Raw genomic sequence first — 14,699 nt, 5'->3', positions numbered from 1 at the left:
CCCTGTATCTTACATTGTGTGGAAGAGTTTGATACCAGAGGAGTGGGAGACCCATCCAATTGGCGGGTGGGTTGAGGGGAGGATGGCATCAAGGATATCTTCCTGGAGGAGGGGCTGATTATTCCCATTCTGATTACTGGTAGAGCCTGGATGGAACTGGAGGGAAGGATGGTTTCCAGGACTGGTCCCCTGCCCCACTCCTCACCTCCAACAAGGCCCCTGCAGCATCCTCCACCCAGGCCCTGTCTGCATCCTCTCCTTCCCTCTGGTCCCAGGAATACCGAGTCATGAGGAAGATCCTGCTGCTCCAGGAGGCTGCCAAGAATTACAACCTAGAACCCGAGGGAGCGATTTGCGGCCTGGTTCCAAGACATGGAGTTGCTCAACGAGAATGAGAGGTGATGCCGGGAAGGAGTTGGGTGAGGGCAGGGTTGGACCCTCCCTGTTGGCCAGTCCAGAGAGCCTGTCTCCATGGTCCCCCACTCATCCCCCGGCCTTATTACATGGCGACCTCTGGGACACCCAGACTCCAGCTGCTGGGCAGGCAGTAGGGGGACACCTGAGGTGTGGTTCCTGGTAGGCTCACAGGTGCCTCTCTGTCCTGTAGCTACAACCTGTCCTGCCAGCCAGATCCCTAGACCTAGTTGGCCTGCAAAATACGCAAGGCCAAGAAGAACCGGCCATCATCAAGGTCTGGGGTGAGTGAGTGTCTGGGCCAGGGTGACTGACTCTTGGGGGTTCAGTAAGGCTTCGGGCTAAGCGTGGCCTTGGGGAGTCGCATAGCTGGCACTGGGATCCCAGCTCCACTATTGACCAGTCCTGCGACTGGGGTGACTCTCTTCAGCTTTCTGAGACTCCGTTTCCCTCTCTGTGAAATAGGTGATACTAAATGATCGCTCACGTGGCAGGGGCGAATGGGGTACTGGTGGCTGACAACACTGAGCACAGGGTCTGAAGCACCCAGTGCAGTGGGGACAGGGTGGGGGGCCATGATTCAGAGGGAGGCCGCAGAAGATAACCCGACTCTTCTACTCAGCCCCCAAGGCCTAACGCCGAACCCCATACCAGTGGCCGATCACAGCCCCATCCTCAGCAGCGGGGACACAGTTGGGATGCCTGCTATGCACCGGGCCAGCTCCTCCCACTTGCCGGGAAGGGGAGCATTGTAAGCTGATTCCTGGGGTCCCCTGAAGCCCAAGAGAGAAGGGACAACCCCATCCCAGCTCCCTGACATCTCTACCTCAGCACCTACTCACCCATTGAGGAGGGTCAGTGGTTATTTGTTGTAAATAATTAATGACATATTTGAATATTATATTAAAGTCCTGTTCCCTTTACAGCTTGGGAGTTGTGGTGTGGTTCTGTCGCTTTCTGTAGGCATGTGAGTGAGACACAGAATCTCACATTTCTCCTTGAATCAAAAACTCTTCTGAGTCATCAACTTATTGTATGTTGGAGAAGGGAGAAAGGCCAGCCCCTTTTCTGGCTAGTGACGTCACTCCCAATTCCCCCTAACTCCGAGGAAAAGTTCATTTCAGTATCATTCAGCTGCTCCAGGGGCAGACACGGCCCCCCGCCCGTTCTCTTGGGATTTAAAGGTTGATGGTACTTTCACAGGCAAAGCAACAACCACTGAAATGTGGGTGTCTTTAAAACAGCAGTACCCAGGACCAGGTCGTGCCATAGTCAGGGGCTGCCTTCCTAATTCTGGAGGAAGAGGGAATGTTTTCTGCTTCTCTTGTGGAAGTTTCTTTTGACCAAATTTTAGGAACTTGTAGTTTTCTAGTTCAATCTCTGGAATTGCATCAGCTCTAAGTGGGGAAAACAATGTAAAAAGATCAGAACATGCACATGGAGAGGACAAGGCCCGAAAAGGTGATGTGCAAATGGACTAAAGGCAGACAGGACTTTCCCTTCTGAGACCCCTCTAGTGCCTCCATGTTCACTACTGACCTAGAATTGAATCCTGCTGGGATCCTTGTCCAGGACTCTGAATTCTGTTTCCTGCTTGTTTTGTATCCAATGGGAAAGATTTGTGATGCAGCTTTAAGGCTACCACTGGGCCTCATTCCATAAACACGACCGCTTTCTGTGAACCAGGATTTCCAGCACACCTGCCTTCCTTATGCCATTCACTTTAGGGCAGAAATTCCCTAGAAGGCCCCCAGCCTCCTCCCTGGCTTGGCCTGATGGATCCCGGGTGAGCTCTGCTTTACCAGGATAAGGGACCATAATCCTGACCAGTGAGTGACCCCACACTGTCCCTTGCTGTCCAAGGTGACTTCTGAGGCCGTGTCCTTCTGAGGTCCACGGTCTTGGACAATCATCCAGTTTACACACTCAGTGGTGATGTTGCCAACTTGTCCAAATGGGGTAATGGGGCCCGAGCCATTAAAGTGTGTCACCCCTGCGTGGTTGTGTTTTTTTCCCCAATCTTGTGCTGTGGTTACATTACAACCACCTGATGGGGTGTGAACCCTGTTTGGAGCTTTGAAAGATGAGGCATGACAGGGGTGTGGGGTGGTCCAGCAGGAAATGCCACGGAACTGATGATCCATGGTGGTGTATGAACACAGCCTTACCAATTAAAATACTGAAATGCTTCCCATCTGGTGGTGAATAGACACTGCTCTGAGCTCACACTGAGAACCCACCCCACGACAAGGGCTTTCAAAGGGTTACCAAGTGGCATTTTGAACCTCATCCCTTGGAAACACCCTGTAAGACAAGGGCCAGATGAATCACTTGGCACTTGTGAGTTATCACCTCCTGTCTGATGGTTACAAGTGTCACCCAGGCACACAGGCTGGACTCTGCCAGGGAAGCCTTCTTAGGACAGCTAGAAGCTGAGGATGACTCCTGGTTCCCGGCATCCCAGGCCCTTCCTGACATGGCACAGCCACCCAGGAAAGTGATTTGGTAATGAAAAGACTGGGAAGGCAATACTTCGCCTCCAAAGAGAAAGAGAAGTGCCAAAGCGAAAGCTTGCTCCCTCAAATAGTCAATTAAATCTCAACAAGCAGTGAGTTCTTGTCAGATTACTGATGCCGAAATGGTCTCTTTTGATAAGAGCATGATCCCCCAGCTGCCATGTCCATCTTCATGAATCAAATTTCCAACACATATGGATCTAAAAAACTGAGGGAAATCTGGTATTTCCTTAGATGCAACTGTTAAGTAGCATGCAAGAAGGAACACAAAAATGGAGACCAAAAGTAAATATCTAATTTGAGAACATAGACATCGAAGTGCTTTTGAAATAATATTTTGGAATCTATTGGAATATTACACAAAAAGAATAATCCACTTTAAGTAGGTTTTACTGTGACTGTGAGGGGCAAAACTGAATCATCCTGTGACGTTGATAACTCGCTGATGACTTGAAAGTACAAATAAATAACATACATAGTAAAGGAAAATGAGAGAACAGCATGAAAAAGGAAGATCTTTCTCTCCTCACTTGAAACTCAACCTCTCACCTCAGAAAGAAACCACTGTCTATATTTTCTGTCATGCAGCAGAGTTTAATAAAAGAAACATATTGGAAAAAAAAAATAGGCCAGATCAGTGATTTTCCAAACATGCTCTATGGAGATCTAGGCCTTTCTCCCCCAGGGCCTGTGGGAATGCCATTGGGGGATAACTTGATGGAACGGTTTCACAGCATTAAATGTTTCTGTTAGAAAGCCAAAAAAAAAAAAAAAAAAAAAAAAGAAACATATTGGTATATTTCAAAGTTTCAAGAGCTCAAAGCAAGGAAACATTATGGACGCTGCCAAGAGACCTCACTGAGGTGCCTGCTCCATTTCGTCTGCTGTCAAGAAGGCCTTCTTGGCCCCTCACTTTCTCTGCCTCGCTAGCAAGTCTGTTCGCCATCAGTGCTATCACCAGTCTCTCTCCTGTGCTCTTCACTGCCCTTTCCTCCTTCCTGATACCTTCCTCAGTCGCCAGAAATTGTTGGCAGTGGAACTGTGGAATGCCCAGATCAGCTCTTGGAATCATCTCTGCCAAATCTGAAGACCGGCAGGAGTGGGCATGGGACCTGGAGTGCAGACCACCTGCGAGCACAGCTGGAAGGGATTCACCTGTGTGACTAGAGGCAAGTTTTTCCAACGCTTTGGAAAGATTGAAAGGATTTACTAGTTGTCCTGCACTTCTACAGGCCTTGAGTCCTTGTGGTCTCTCGGGCCAGCAGACTTGGTGGGGCTCGTCCAAGGTGTACTCCCAGAGACCCTTCATTGCCAGGATGGGATGAAATTCTAGTAACTGGTCTCTTGAATATGTCACTAGACATCCTCAACGGGATGGAGATGTTTAAACCAGGCTTTGGTTTGGACTGGTTCCCACAGTTATGCTGCTTCCTCTGTGAAGACTTGGCTATCATCCTTCTTTTCCTCTTACCTTACAAAAATAAATCATGAAATTGGGTCAAATGATAAAGGAAGCCTGCCTTTTTAGGACAATTATCCTGGCTGTTTTGTACTTCCACCCTCCCTCTATCCTCCGGGGATAGATCTGACCTGTGTCCTGGGATGTCATCAGGCAGATTTGCATCAAGAACAGAAAGCTCAAGGTCAAAACTCAAGGCTACTCCAGATCATTTCTCCCCTCCATCCTGTTAACACCCCCTCCTTGTTTGAGTGTGATTCTATTCTCTTCTTGTCCTTGTCAATCTCAACCGCACAAGTCCTGGCACTCCCTCTCAAGACAGTCGGTCCCCAGTCCTTTACTAGTTCCCAAATCCTACCATTTCTGTGTTTTCTGACTACTCATTTGCGTAATCCATTGACCACTTGGTGTTCATAGAAGTTAAATCAATAATGACATTATCAACCACCCCCTGTTAACGACTTACTCCCATATCCCAGATGTTCACATAATCCAAATGGTTATGTTCAAAAGTAAATAATTCAGAAAACATATTCACCCACCACAAATTCCTGATCTCTAATATTTTTATTCAAACACTCATACAGTAGATACCTGTGCCTCATGATCAGAAGTAATGTTAGATCACCGATCCTCACCTTAATTTCCTCCTACACCTATCAATCTTGGATTCCATGGACTATAATCTCAATAATTTCCTTACCACTCATTTATGTTGTAAACCTCCAAACCCAGAAGATCCTGATTATCTGCCATGCCGCAGCTACTGCTGGTCTTATAACAAGCTGAATAAAAAGCATGAAACATGATCTTTTGGTGCCACTGTAAATACAAAACCATCTGCATCAACTGGGAAACATCCACAATGCCTGGACATTTTGTTCTCTTTTTTTGTGTTGGCTCAATAAGAGGAAGACAAATCAATTTAAAAAATGGGCAAGGGACCAGAGTAGACTTTTTCTAATGAAGACATACAAGTGGCCAACAGGTGTATGAAAAGGTGTTCAGCATCACTAATCATCAGGGAATGCAAATCAAAACCACAATGAGCTATCACTTCACACCTGTTAAGATGGCCATTATCAAAAAAACTAAAGATGGCAAATGTTGGTGAGGATGTGGAGAAAAGGAACCCTTGTGGGAATGTAAACTAGTACAACCATTATGGAAAACAGTATGGAGCTTACTCCAAAAATGAAAACTAGCATATGATCCAGCAATCCCACTTCTGGTATATGCCCACAGGATTGAAGTCAGGGTCTCAAAGAAATACCTGCACTCTAATGTTCACTGTAGCTAATTCACGATAGCCAAGATATGGAAGTAACCTAAATGTCACTGATGGATGAATGGATAAAGAAATGGAATATTAGTCAACCTTGAAAAAAGAAGGAGATCCTGCCATTTTTGACAACATGGATGGACCTAGAAGACATTATGCTAAGCGAAATAAGGCAGACAGAGAAAGGCAAATACTCACTTATATGTGGAATCTAAAATAGTTAAACTCATACAAGTAGAGGTTAGAATGGTGGTTGCCAGGGGTTGAGGGGATGGAGAAATGGGGAGCTGATGGTCAAAGGATACAGAGTTTCAGTAATCAAGATAAATAAGTTCTGGAGATCAAGGATATGGCATAGTGCTTACAGCTAACAAGACTGTATTGCATACATCACATTTGCTGATAGTGTAGATATTAAGAGTTCTTACCACACAATAATAGTAATAAAGGAGGTGAGAGAAAATTTTGGGAGGTGATGGATATGTTTGTGGCCTTGATGGTGGTGACAGTCTCAAGGGTTATACTTATGTCCAAATTCATCAAGCTGTATATGGAAAAGTATGACACCATCGTTGATTCTTCTGCACCGTGAAATACGCCATGTCCTCATCACAAGAGAAAAAAATTGGTAAGTATGTATGGGGACGGATGTTAACTGGACTTATTGTGGTGATCATTTCAACATTTATACAAACATTGAATCATTATGTTGTACTGCTGAAACTAATTTAATGTTGTATATTAACTTTACCTCAATAAAAAAAAAACACACACAACAGAAAAAAACATTTTAATATTGTAAATGAGTTCAATGAATCCCTGAAACTGCCCCATTCCCATATGAGAGTTACAGGAAGCAGAGAGGATGAAGTAAGATGGAAGAAAGTTGTACAAAACAGTATTCAAATTAAAATCATTTAAGTTGATATCAACTCCTTGTGGCAAAGTTCTGTGAGCACCGATCTTCTTTCACGTTTTTCCTGGAAAAGCATACCTTCAGATCCAACCCATAATAGTTTCCTCAGCTGCTCTAATAAGAAAATTTTAAAGTTAGTGAACTTTACAGAGAAAAGAGCATATTTGCACAATCTCAATAAAGGTAACAGAAGAACGAAATGATGATGAAGTCTCATTCAAGCTTATTTTTGAAAGCCAGTAAAACCAGGTTATCTTTTCAAGAACGTGTGTAGAGCTGTCAACCTTGGAAGATAGAAATAGTGGCCTCCTCTGGAGCAAAGGTCATGCTTGCTTACTGCCCAGTATAATAAAAATAACACCACTCCCCAGGCCAAAGGTCAGCAGACTTCCTGCCTGTTATCAAAGATATGAGTTCCTTAAGCTCTGAGATCTTGCAACCCTCTGCATGTCTCCTGGCCCACTGTGTATCACCTTTTGGGAAGTGGGATTTACTGAACCAGTGCAAATGTTGATACTCTGGCCACTGCCATTGCTCTGTCATTAAGTCCTGTGTCTCTGACCCATGGGTCTCGTGTCTTTTGCCAGCATCTGTAAGAACATGGTAGGCAAACTTATTGGTTTGCAGGTAAGGTAAAATATCAGACCATTCACAGTTCCTGACAAGCCCTTAAAGTAACTAGTAGTCTTAGGAACAGAGAGCTATCCAGAACAATATGCATGGATGATATTCATAGAAGACTTCATGCAACCAAAACTTTAATAAGTCTCTCTGACCTCTTTTATTTCTACCTCAATTAGAAGGAGAGGCACCAAGCTTTATAGACCTAGGGTTTGTGCAAGCCACGTGGAGACACAATGACCAGAAACTTCCCATAGGAGCAAAGACAGATGAGCATATTTCCAAAATGGACCCATATGCCTCCCGATCATCCAAAATATAGTACATTATCTTAATTTATGATGATTTGATTCATTAAAATCTTGTGACGGGCCAAAGATACACTTCTAAGAGGAATGAGGCACATGGCAGTCGTAAGCAGATTAACACATTTGGTGAATATCAAACTCTGAACTAACTTTAGTGTTTTAATCAATCAAAAGGCACAACAAATTTAATTAGGTAGATTAAGTGATATTTAATGGTATGCCTGATTATTACTCTGCAATAATGAACAAGCAGCTTATGTAAATAACTACAATTGGTCTTTAAAATATGGTAGTCAGGACTGTTTGAGATAAGCTGGAGAGAAGGAAGGGGAGAAATAGATAAAAGTTAGCTGCTCTGACGCCACTCTCAAGACCCCTGGATCTACATGTAACCCAGGAGGTCGAGGCAGACGGCTCTGTGCCTAGATCCTCCTGCACTGTGGTTCTCAGGGATGTCACGGGGCTGAAGCAGCTTCCTGAATCGTGTTTACACGTCCATGTGTACAATACCCCTGACCAAAGGGATGAACCACCATTCAATCATCCCTTACACCCCTCTAATTAACAATTAGATTTCAGAATCATTGTACCATTACATGATAATTTATTCCTCAAACCTGTAGGATGACGAGCTAAAAGAAAATCAAATTTCAATGGCTTCTTTTCTTTGAAGGACCAACATGTTCTTTCACACTTAGAATCCGGATTAGAGGATAAATCCCTCAAGTCAATGGAAACAACTTAAGAAATGGACAGAGGGATATTTCATTCATATATATACATTTTGCACTGTGGCAAAAATAGAGTTATATTTTAAAAAATCAGAATTTTTTGAAATTTTATAGATATTACTGACTTTGTTCTGTTTATACTCCCTTTGGTTTACCAAATCAAACTCACTCTTTAATGGGCATTTCTAGCATTGAGTGCTAATAACAGCAGCTTTTTTAAATTCTTATTTTTCCCAGGTCAAAGACCAAGGGAAGAGGTCGTCAAGAGGTCAAGTCTAATCTACCTATGGATGTGGCAGGCTTAACTATGGATGTTCAAACCAGACATTGCCAGCAGAACCACATCTCTTCACCCATAGGTGAGTTTTTACTAGTAATCACAGAGACTTGAGGATATCAAAGGAAATTCTTTATTAAGAACCAAAGTTATAGATCCCTATCTTGGGTTCATTACTTTGAATTTTTGACCCAAATCATATGCATCTATTGGACCATGTTCAAGTCTATGATCTTTAAAAGATGCAGCCTACAGCTGAAGAGAAACAGATACAACACCAATATCTTACCCTCTCTGAAGCCCAACTGAGAGCCCCTGGAGTCAGAAGTTTTCAAGACAAGAAAAAGTCATTCTTCTTCTGAACAGAGAGAGTAGAGGCTATTCAAACATTCAACTTTAAATTGTTAACATGACTTGTTAGAATGTGATGGAACAAGCCTCATACCTTAGAAGTTTCATGATTTTTCTCCAGAATACTGAGAGGGATGACCTTAAAGTCCAGTTTCCCCATTAATGTCTTTATTCAGTGATAAAATTAAATTCCCTATAAAATAATTCCCATAGGGCTGGCCCCGTCGCTTAGTGGTTAAGTGCTCTGCTACTGGTGGCCCAGGTTCAGATCCGACATGCACTAACACGCCGCTTCTCCGGCCATGCTGAGGCCACATCCCACGTACAGCAACTAGAAGGATGTGCAACTATGACGTACAACTATTTACTGGAGCTTTGGGGGAAAAAAAGGAGAAGGATTGGCAACAGATGTTAACTCAGAGCCGGTCTGCCTAGGCAAAAAGAGGAGGATTGGCATGGATGTTACCTCAGGGCTGATCTTCCTCACACACACACAAAAATAATAATAATAACAATAATAATAATAATACCCATAAAATTGTTAAAAATATATCATAGTCTCTGACCAAGAGGAAACAAGGAAAATTGAGCAGTTGAATAGCAGTGTAATAAACTCCATACAAGGATCTTACTGCAGCATTATGTATAATAGTGAAACTGGACATAATCCCATCTCTATCACAGAAGAAATAAACAGATCATGGTATTCCTGTTCTTTGCAGTACCTCTAAAACTTCTAAAAAGCTAAGTTAGAGTGGCGAGCACTGATAAGGAGAGACATCTATGATATATGGTTTGGGAAACAGCAAATTGCAAAATGATGTAGTTATGTCATTTATGTTAAAAAAAACTTTATGTGTATTTATATATTCATAGGAAATGTCCAGAACAATAAGCTGCAACCTCTTAACTATAGTTCCTTCTGAGTAGGGGAGTGAGTTTGCAGGGAAAGGGATGGATGGGGTAGGTTTCACTTTACTCTACATAGATCTGGGTAACTTGACTTTTTTTATAGTATGTAATTCTTTCATAATTAGAAAAATGAGTGATGTGACCGTTTGGTGCAGGGCAATACTATTATGTTCACCAGTCTCTGTACTGTATGTTACTGCACAGCACGGACTGTAGGAGAAAGCCCAGAGGAGCAATGAAGACAAAGAAGACAACACCTGCAAAAAGTCAGTGGAGTTTTTCTCCATAACAAACCTTCCAGGTGAGTGACGGTGAGTATCTTCCACTGCTCCAGCTCTCACAATAAACCTAGAACCTGCCCTGGGTAAGCTGGAGGACCACGCCTGACTAGTCCACTCCCTGCATGGGGCCGGTTTGTGCAGGCTGACTGTCATCAAGCAGACAATGGACTCAGGTTGGGGCGTGTGCCTTTGGAGAGGATGGCAGAGAGGCACAAATTGGAACGCCAGCTAAGTGCACACACCTGAGAGGCGGAGTTCCAAGTGGAGACTCAAAATGTACCAAGAAACTGTGTGAAGTGAAGGAAGCTACTCGACCTCTCTGAGCCTCAGTGTTCCCCCCCTGTAAAATGGGGATCACAGGCCTACTTCACAGAGCTGTTGGGGAAGATACATAAAAGTGCCTGTGACAGTCAGTGTCACATTATTAACAAAGTCGTCTCCGACTTCAGAAAATCAATGAAAAGAATAATGTAATGAGACCAAAGACGAGATGCCCAGCTTCGTAAGCAGCCCCAGCAGCATGAGAATGAGAGGAGCTCCAAGTAAGCAGGGTTCTTCACAGCTCCACTGGAGAGGATGAACATAGGCTACACCAGGATAAGGGCCTGTTGTACAGTGACACGTGTAGTGAGATTGGGTCCCTAAAGATACTGTGAAATAGAGTTATACACAGTGGCTCCTAGGAAACAACTACAAAGCAATGAATGCAGCAGATAGGAGTGGGAATGGGGCAAGCAGAGGAGGGTTAGAGCTACAAAATCTGACGGAAGACACTGAACCACGACGAGTGCCCAGCTCTGTCAACAGCTGCTGTGGTTGCACCAGGAGATCAAACGTTTGAGACAGCCATTGTGGGGACTGCTGGGGGCACAGTTGTCACTGCGGCCACACCCCAACAGCAGTGCATCGGAGCACACACACCCCGAGACTTTCCTCTCCATTAATCCTTGTTTTAAGATGATGAATATCCTCATGTTACAATGTTTCCTTCCAACACTTGTGGACGAGTGTCATCAGAACCCCCGAAGAGGGCACAGGCCAGAGTAGGATGGAACACTGGGGGCTGGGGGAGGGGCGCTGCACCTGACTACATGGATTATCACCTGGGCCTATTGAACACAAGAGAAGAACCCGAGGATGTGGTCTAATGAGACTTCCCTGTCTTGCCACATTCAGAGACACTACACACTTTCTCATCCTTTCTTTACAAAAATGTTAAAGAATTCATGTGTCATTAATTCATACAGAGGCAAATTCTTGACAAAGTGACAGGGTCCAGTTTCCATGACCAGGTTTTTCAGTTGCTTTGATAATATCCCACATTCAGAAATCGGATATGTAACCTATTGGGATGTGTAATATAAATAGGAACTTGTTTTCGTGTAGATCAACGCCCAGATTTTTAGGGACGACATAAATCATGAAAGCTGCTAACCCTTCCTCCACAGGTTTCAATAAGACTTTTAAGTTAATTTACCAATCTCAGGAAAAGAGAATTTGGCAATTCAAATTTTTTGTTTCCAGGGCCGGCCCTGTGGCTTGGCGGTTAAGTGTGCACGCACCGCTGTTGGCGGCTGGGGTTCGGATCCTGGGCGTGCACCGACGCACCGCTTCTCCAGCCATGCTGGGGCCGCGTCCCACATACAGCAACTGGAAGGATGTGCAGCTATGACATACAACAATCTACTGGGGCTTTGGGGGGAAAAAAATAAATAAATAAAATCTTTAAAAAAAAAAATTTTTGTTTCTGCATTCAAACGTACAGTACAGCCAAGAGAATGAGCAGAAAAAAATTAACAGGAAGGTCTTGCTTGCATTTTATCTTTTGCAAATAAGCAGGATATTTTATGCTCTATTCCTTTCACCACTGTAATCAATTTTTAATGGATATCGTACCTCTGACTATCCCTAGGCATGTTTATCCGGGAACCTTGTCAGAATTCAAAGCAGAGATGTTAAAGCTGACGGGTTTCAAATGTTGCCCAAGTGCTGTCTACCTTGAACGTCCCTCTCCCAAAGCTGGATGACTGGTCTCTTCCTGAGTGATCAGAGTCACCACCCGTGTCCCTGAGAGACTGGCCACTCAGGCCTGAGCTGAGATTAGGTGATCAATCTAAAGGGCAAAATGCTTAAGCTATTCTCATCTTAAGGTTGTTGTTTTGGAGGCCTCTGCACTGGAATGTGTTGGTGAAAACGGCCTACTAGATACTTGCCTGGGAATTGGGTTGTTCTCCTCTGCTCTTAGCGGATCCTGGGGAAACCAATGATTAACCTCACAGATGCCTCAACTTCCATATCTGCAAAAAAGGCAAGCAACAGCCAATGTTAACACCCTGCAAAGCTCTTAAGTTGTACTTGCAAGAGCGGCCACAAGAGCGAATGTCTCTCAAAAGCTGATGAAAGGATGGCACTTTGGCTGGAGAAGGCAGAGGGCAGCAGGCAAAGTGGAAAGTTTCTGGGATGTCAAACCAGTTCCCATAGGCAGTTTAGAGAAGCACCTGGCCCTGGACTAGGTCGGAGGCAGTGGAAAGACCCACAGGCACACAGGTGGGAGGAGGAATCAAGCAATGGAGGGAGACGGTGTGGAAGAGGCACGAGTCCGACTTCAATTTTGGACAAAACCAGTTGCACGCTGCAGGCCCTCAGCTGCCCATGCAGCCGCCACATCCTCCTAACTCCCTGGTCCCGCTCATCCCGTGGCATCCCTCCGGGACTCAGCCCACGTGCAGCGGGTGCAGGACCAGAGTCCTGAGTCAAGGGCGGTTTGGCCCTCGGCTGAGCGCACACCACTCTGCTCGTCCCCCCAGGGTTAGGCACCGCCCCATGCTCACAGCCTCCTGGGATTTGTAGTCCTGCAGTCCTGCAAGCTCCCAGCTGGGAGCGGTTAAGAGACAAAAGCTCCCAGCATACACAGCTAGGGGCCCCAACTCCCACCTTGTCCCCCCGCCCCTGGTCCCCATCCCTCTGCTTCTCCACCCCACCCTCTACCCCGCCTCTTCTCTATACCTTGCCCACTCTCTATGCCCTGCCCAACCCCCAGAGTATGCGCAGTGTGGTTGGGCTGCATCCCTTGAGGCTGGTACTCAGGTAGGGGTGGGGCTCAGCAGCCTGGTTATTGCTGAGGATGCTTGCAGCCCTCGTGGAAACTTCCTGGCCAGTATTTGAAGTGTAAATTCAATATCTAAAATGGAAATACTGGGTGTCTGGGATTCTGGAATTTGCCTTTTCAAGGCCACCTCTCCTACCATCCCCTCCATCCCTCCAGGTTGCCATGATCCTCCCTCTGGCTCCCGTGGTCAAGGTCGCTGCAGAGATCCTTCCCTTGGACCTTGCCCACCTGAAGGGCCCATACCCATCATAAAAACTCAAAGCCATGACACTTGCCAAATTGAGCCAAAAATGGAAAGATCCAGAGGGCCACGCAAGGGTGAGGGCATTAATAGATACTTGGAAGTATTAAAATCCATCTGATGATGCCATGAGTGAACGTGTTCCACTCTAAAACAAAACACTGCTGTTATTCTGAGATATTAAGATCTTTGTGCAAATATGCAGGATTTAAAGTGTTTATTGATGTATAACATGCGTACAGAAATATATACAGAAGTCATCCATGTAAACCTCAAAGAATTATTACAAAGTGAACACACTTGTGTGACCAAGAACTAGCACCAGCTTCACTCAGGCGCTGACAATCCCTTTCTCCCTCCTTCCTCCCAAAAGGTAACCAATATCTTACCAGCAAACACTGTATATCGAGTTTGTCTTCTTATACGAGTGTTTTATTACAGAACAACTTAAACAATATACAAAATAAACAAAATAGCATAGTAGGCCCGTCACACAGCTTCAACAACTACTAATTGTCTGCCAATTTTGTTTCACCCACATTCCATCCCATTCCCACCTCACTTTATTAATCTTTTAGTTCTTTGTGTGTGGGAGGGTAAGATGTATGCACACAGAAAGACACAACTCTCAACTGTACAGTTTTGGCAAATAAACATGCCCATATAACCTTCACCCCTTTAAGAATAGAATAGTTCCATCACCCCCAGAAAACTCTTTCCCGTTCCTTCCCAGGCAATTTTTTCTTTCCCCCGAGGCAACCACTGTTCTGGTTTTTTCATCATAGGTTCATCTTGGCTGAAATCATCCCACGTGTTTTGTTTTCTGTCCAGCTTGCCTCCCTCGGCACGAGGTTGATGAGACTCAGCCAGCATGTGTGTGTCAGCGTTTGCTCCTTGGCAGGGCTGAGGGCGTTCTGCTCTGTGGTTGCCCTACAGTGCACTCGTCTTTCTCCTGAGGACGTGCAGGTCATCTCCTGTGAACATTCTTGTAAAAACCCTTTATTTTGCTGCTTAATTCCTTTGTTAGCATTTAAGTGACACAATTTTGCATTTTATAGTGGTTGGTCCAGATTACAATATGCATCTTTAACATATCACAGCCTACCTAGACTTAATAGTGCACCAGTGTAATCAATGTAAAATATGGAAGCCTTGCTACAGAACAGTTCCATTTACCTATGTCTGTCCCTTATGCTATTGTTGTCATAAGTTTTACGTCTATCCATGTTATAAATCCCACAATACAGTGTTATAATTTTTGCTTTAAATAGTCATAGGTCT

At 44.6% G+C, this 14,699-nt stretch overlaps 2 long non-coding RNA genes across 4 annotated transcripts in view; both read left to right on the top strand.

Moving 5' to 3' along the window:
* LOC131408221 (uncharacterized) overlaps positions 1-14,699 on the top strand; it is a 178,659-nt gene that overhangs the window by 38,547 nt on the left and 125,413 nt on the right. The gene's annotated exons all lie outside the window — the stretch shown is intronic.
* On the top strand, positions 33-13,481 carry LOC131408223 (uncharacterized). Of its 3 annotated transcripts, none has more exons than XR_009220719.1 (4): positions 33-398; positions 608-698; positions 8,485-8,606; positions 13,334-13,481. It is a non-coding gene; the product is annotated as an uncharacterized LOC131408223 (long non-coding RNA). The 3 variants fall into 3 exon arrangements; XR_009220718.1 differs by lacking the exon at positions 13,334-13,481 and adding an exon at positions 9,992-10,022; XR_009220717.1 differs by lacking the exon at positions 13,334-13,481 and having other exon boundaries at positions 38-398; positions 8,485-8,737.

The sequence above is a fragment of the Diceros bicornis genome, chromosome 7 (assembly GCF_020826845.1).
Source record: "Diceros bicornis minor isolate mBicDic1 chromosome 7, mDicBic1.mat.cur, whole genome shotgun sequence".
NCBI lineage: Eukaryota > Metazoa > Chordata > Mammalia > Perissodactyla > Rhinocerotidae > Diceros > Diceros bicornis.
This window is presented reverse-complemented; position numbering and strand designations above follow the sequence as displayed.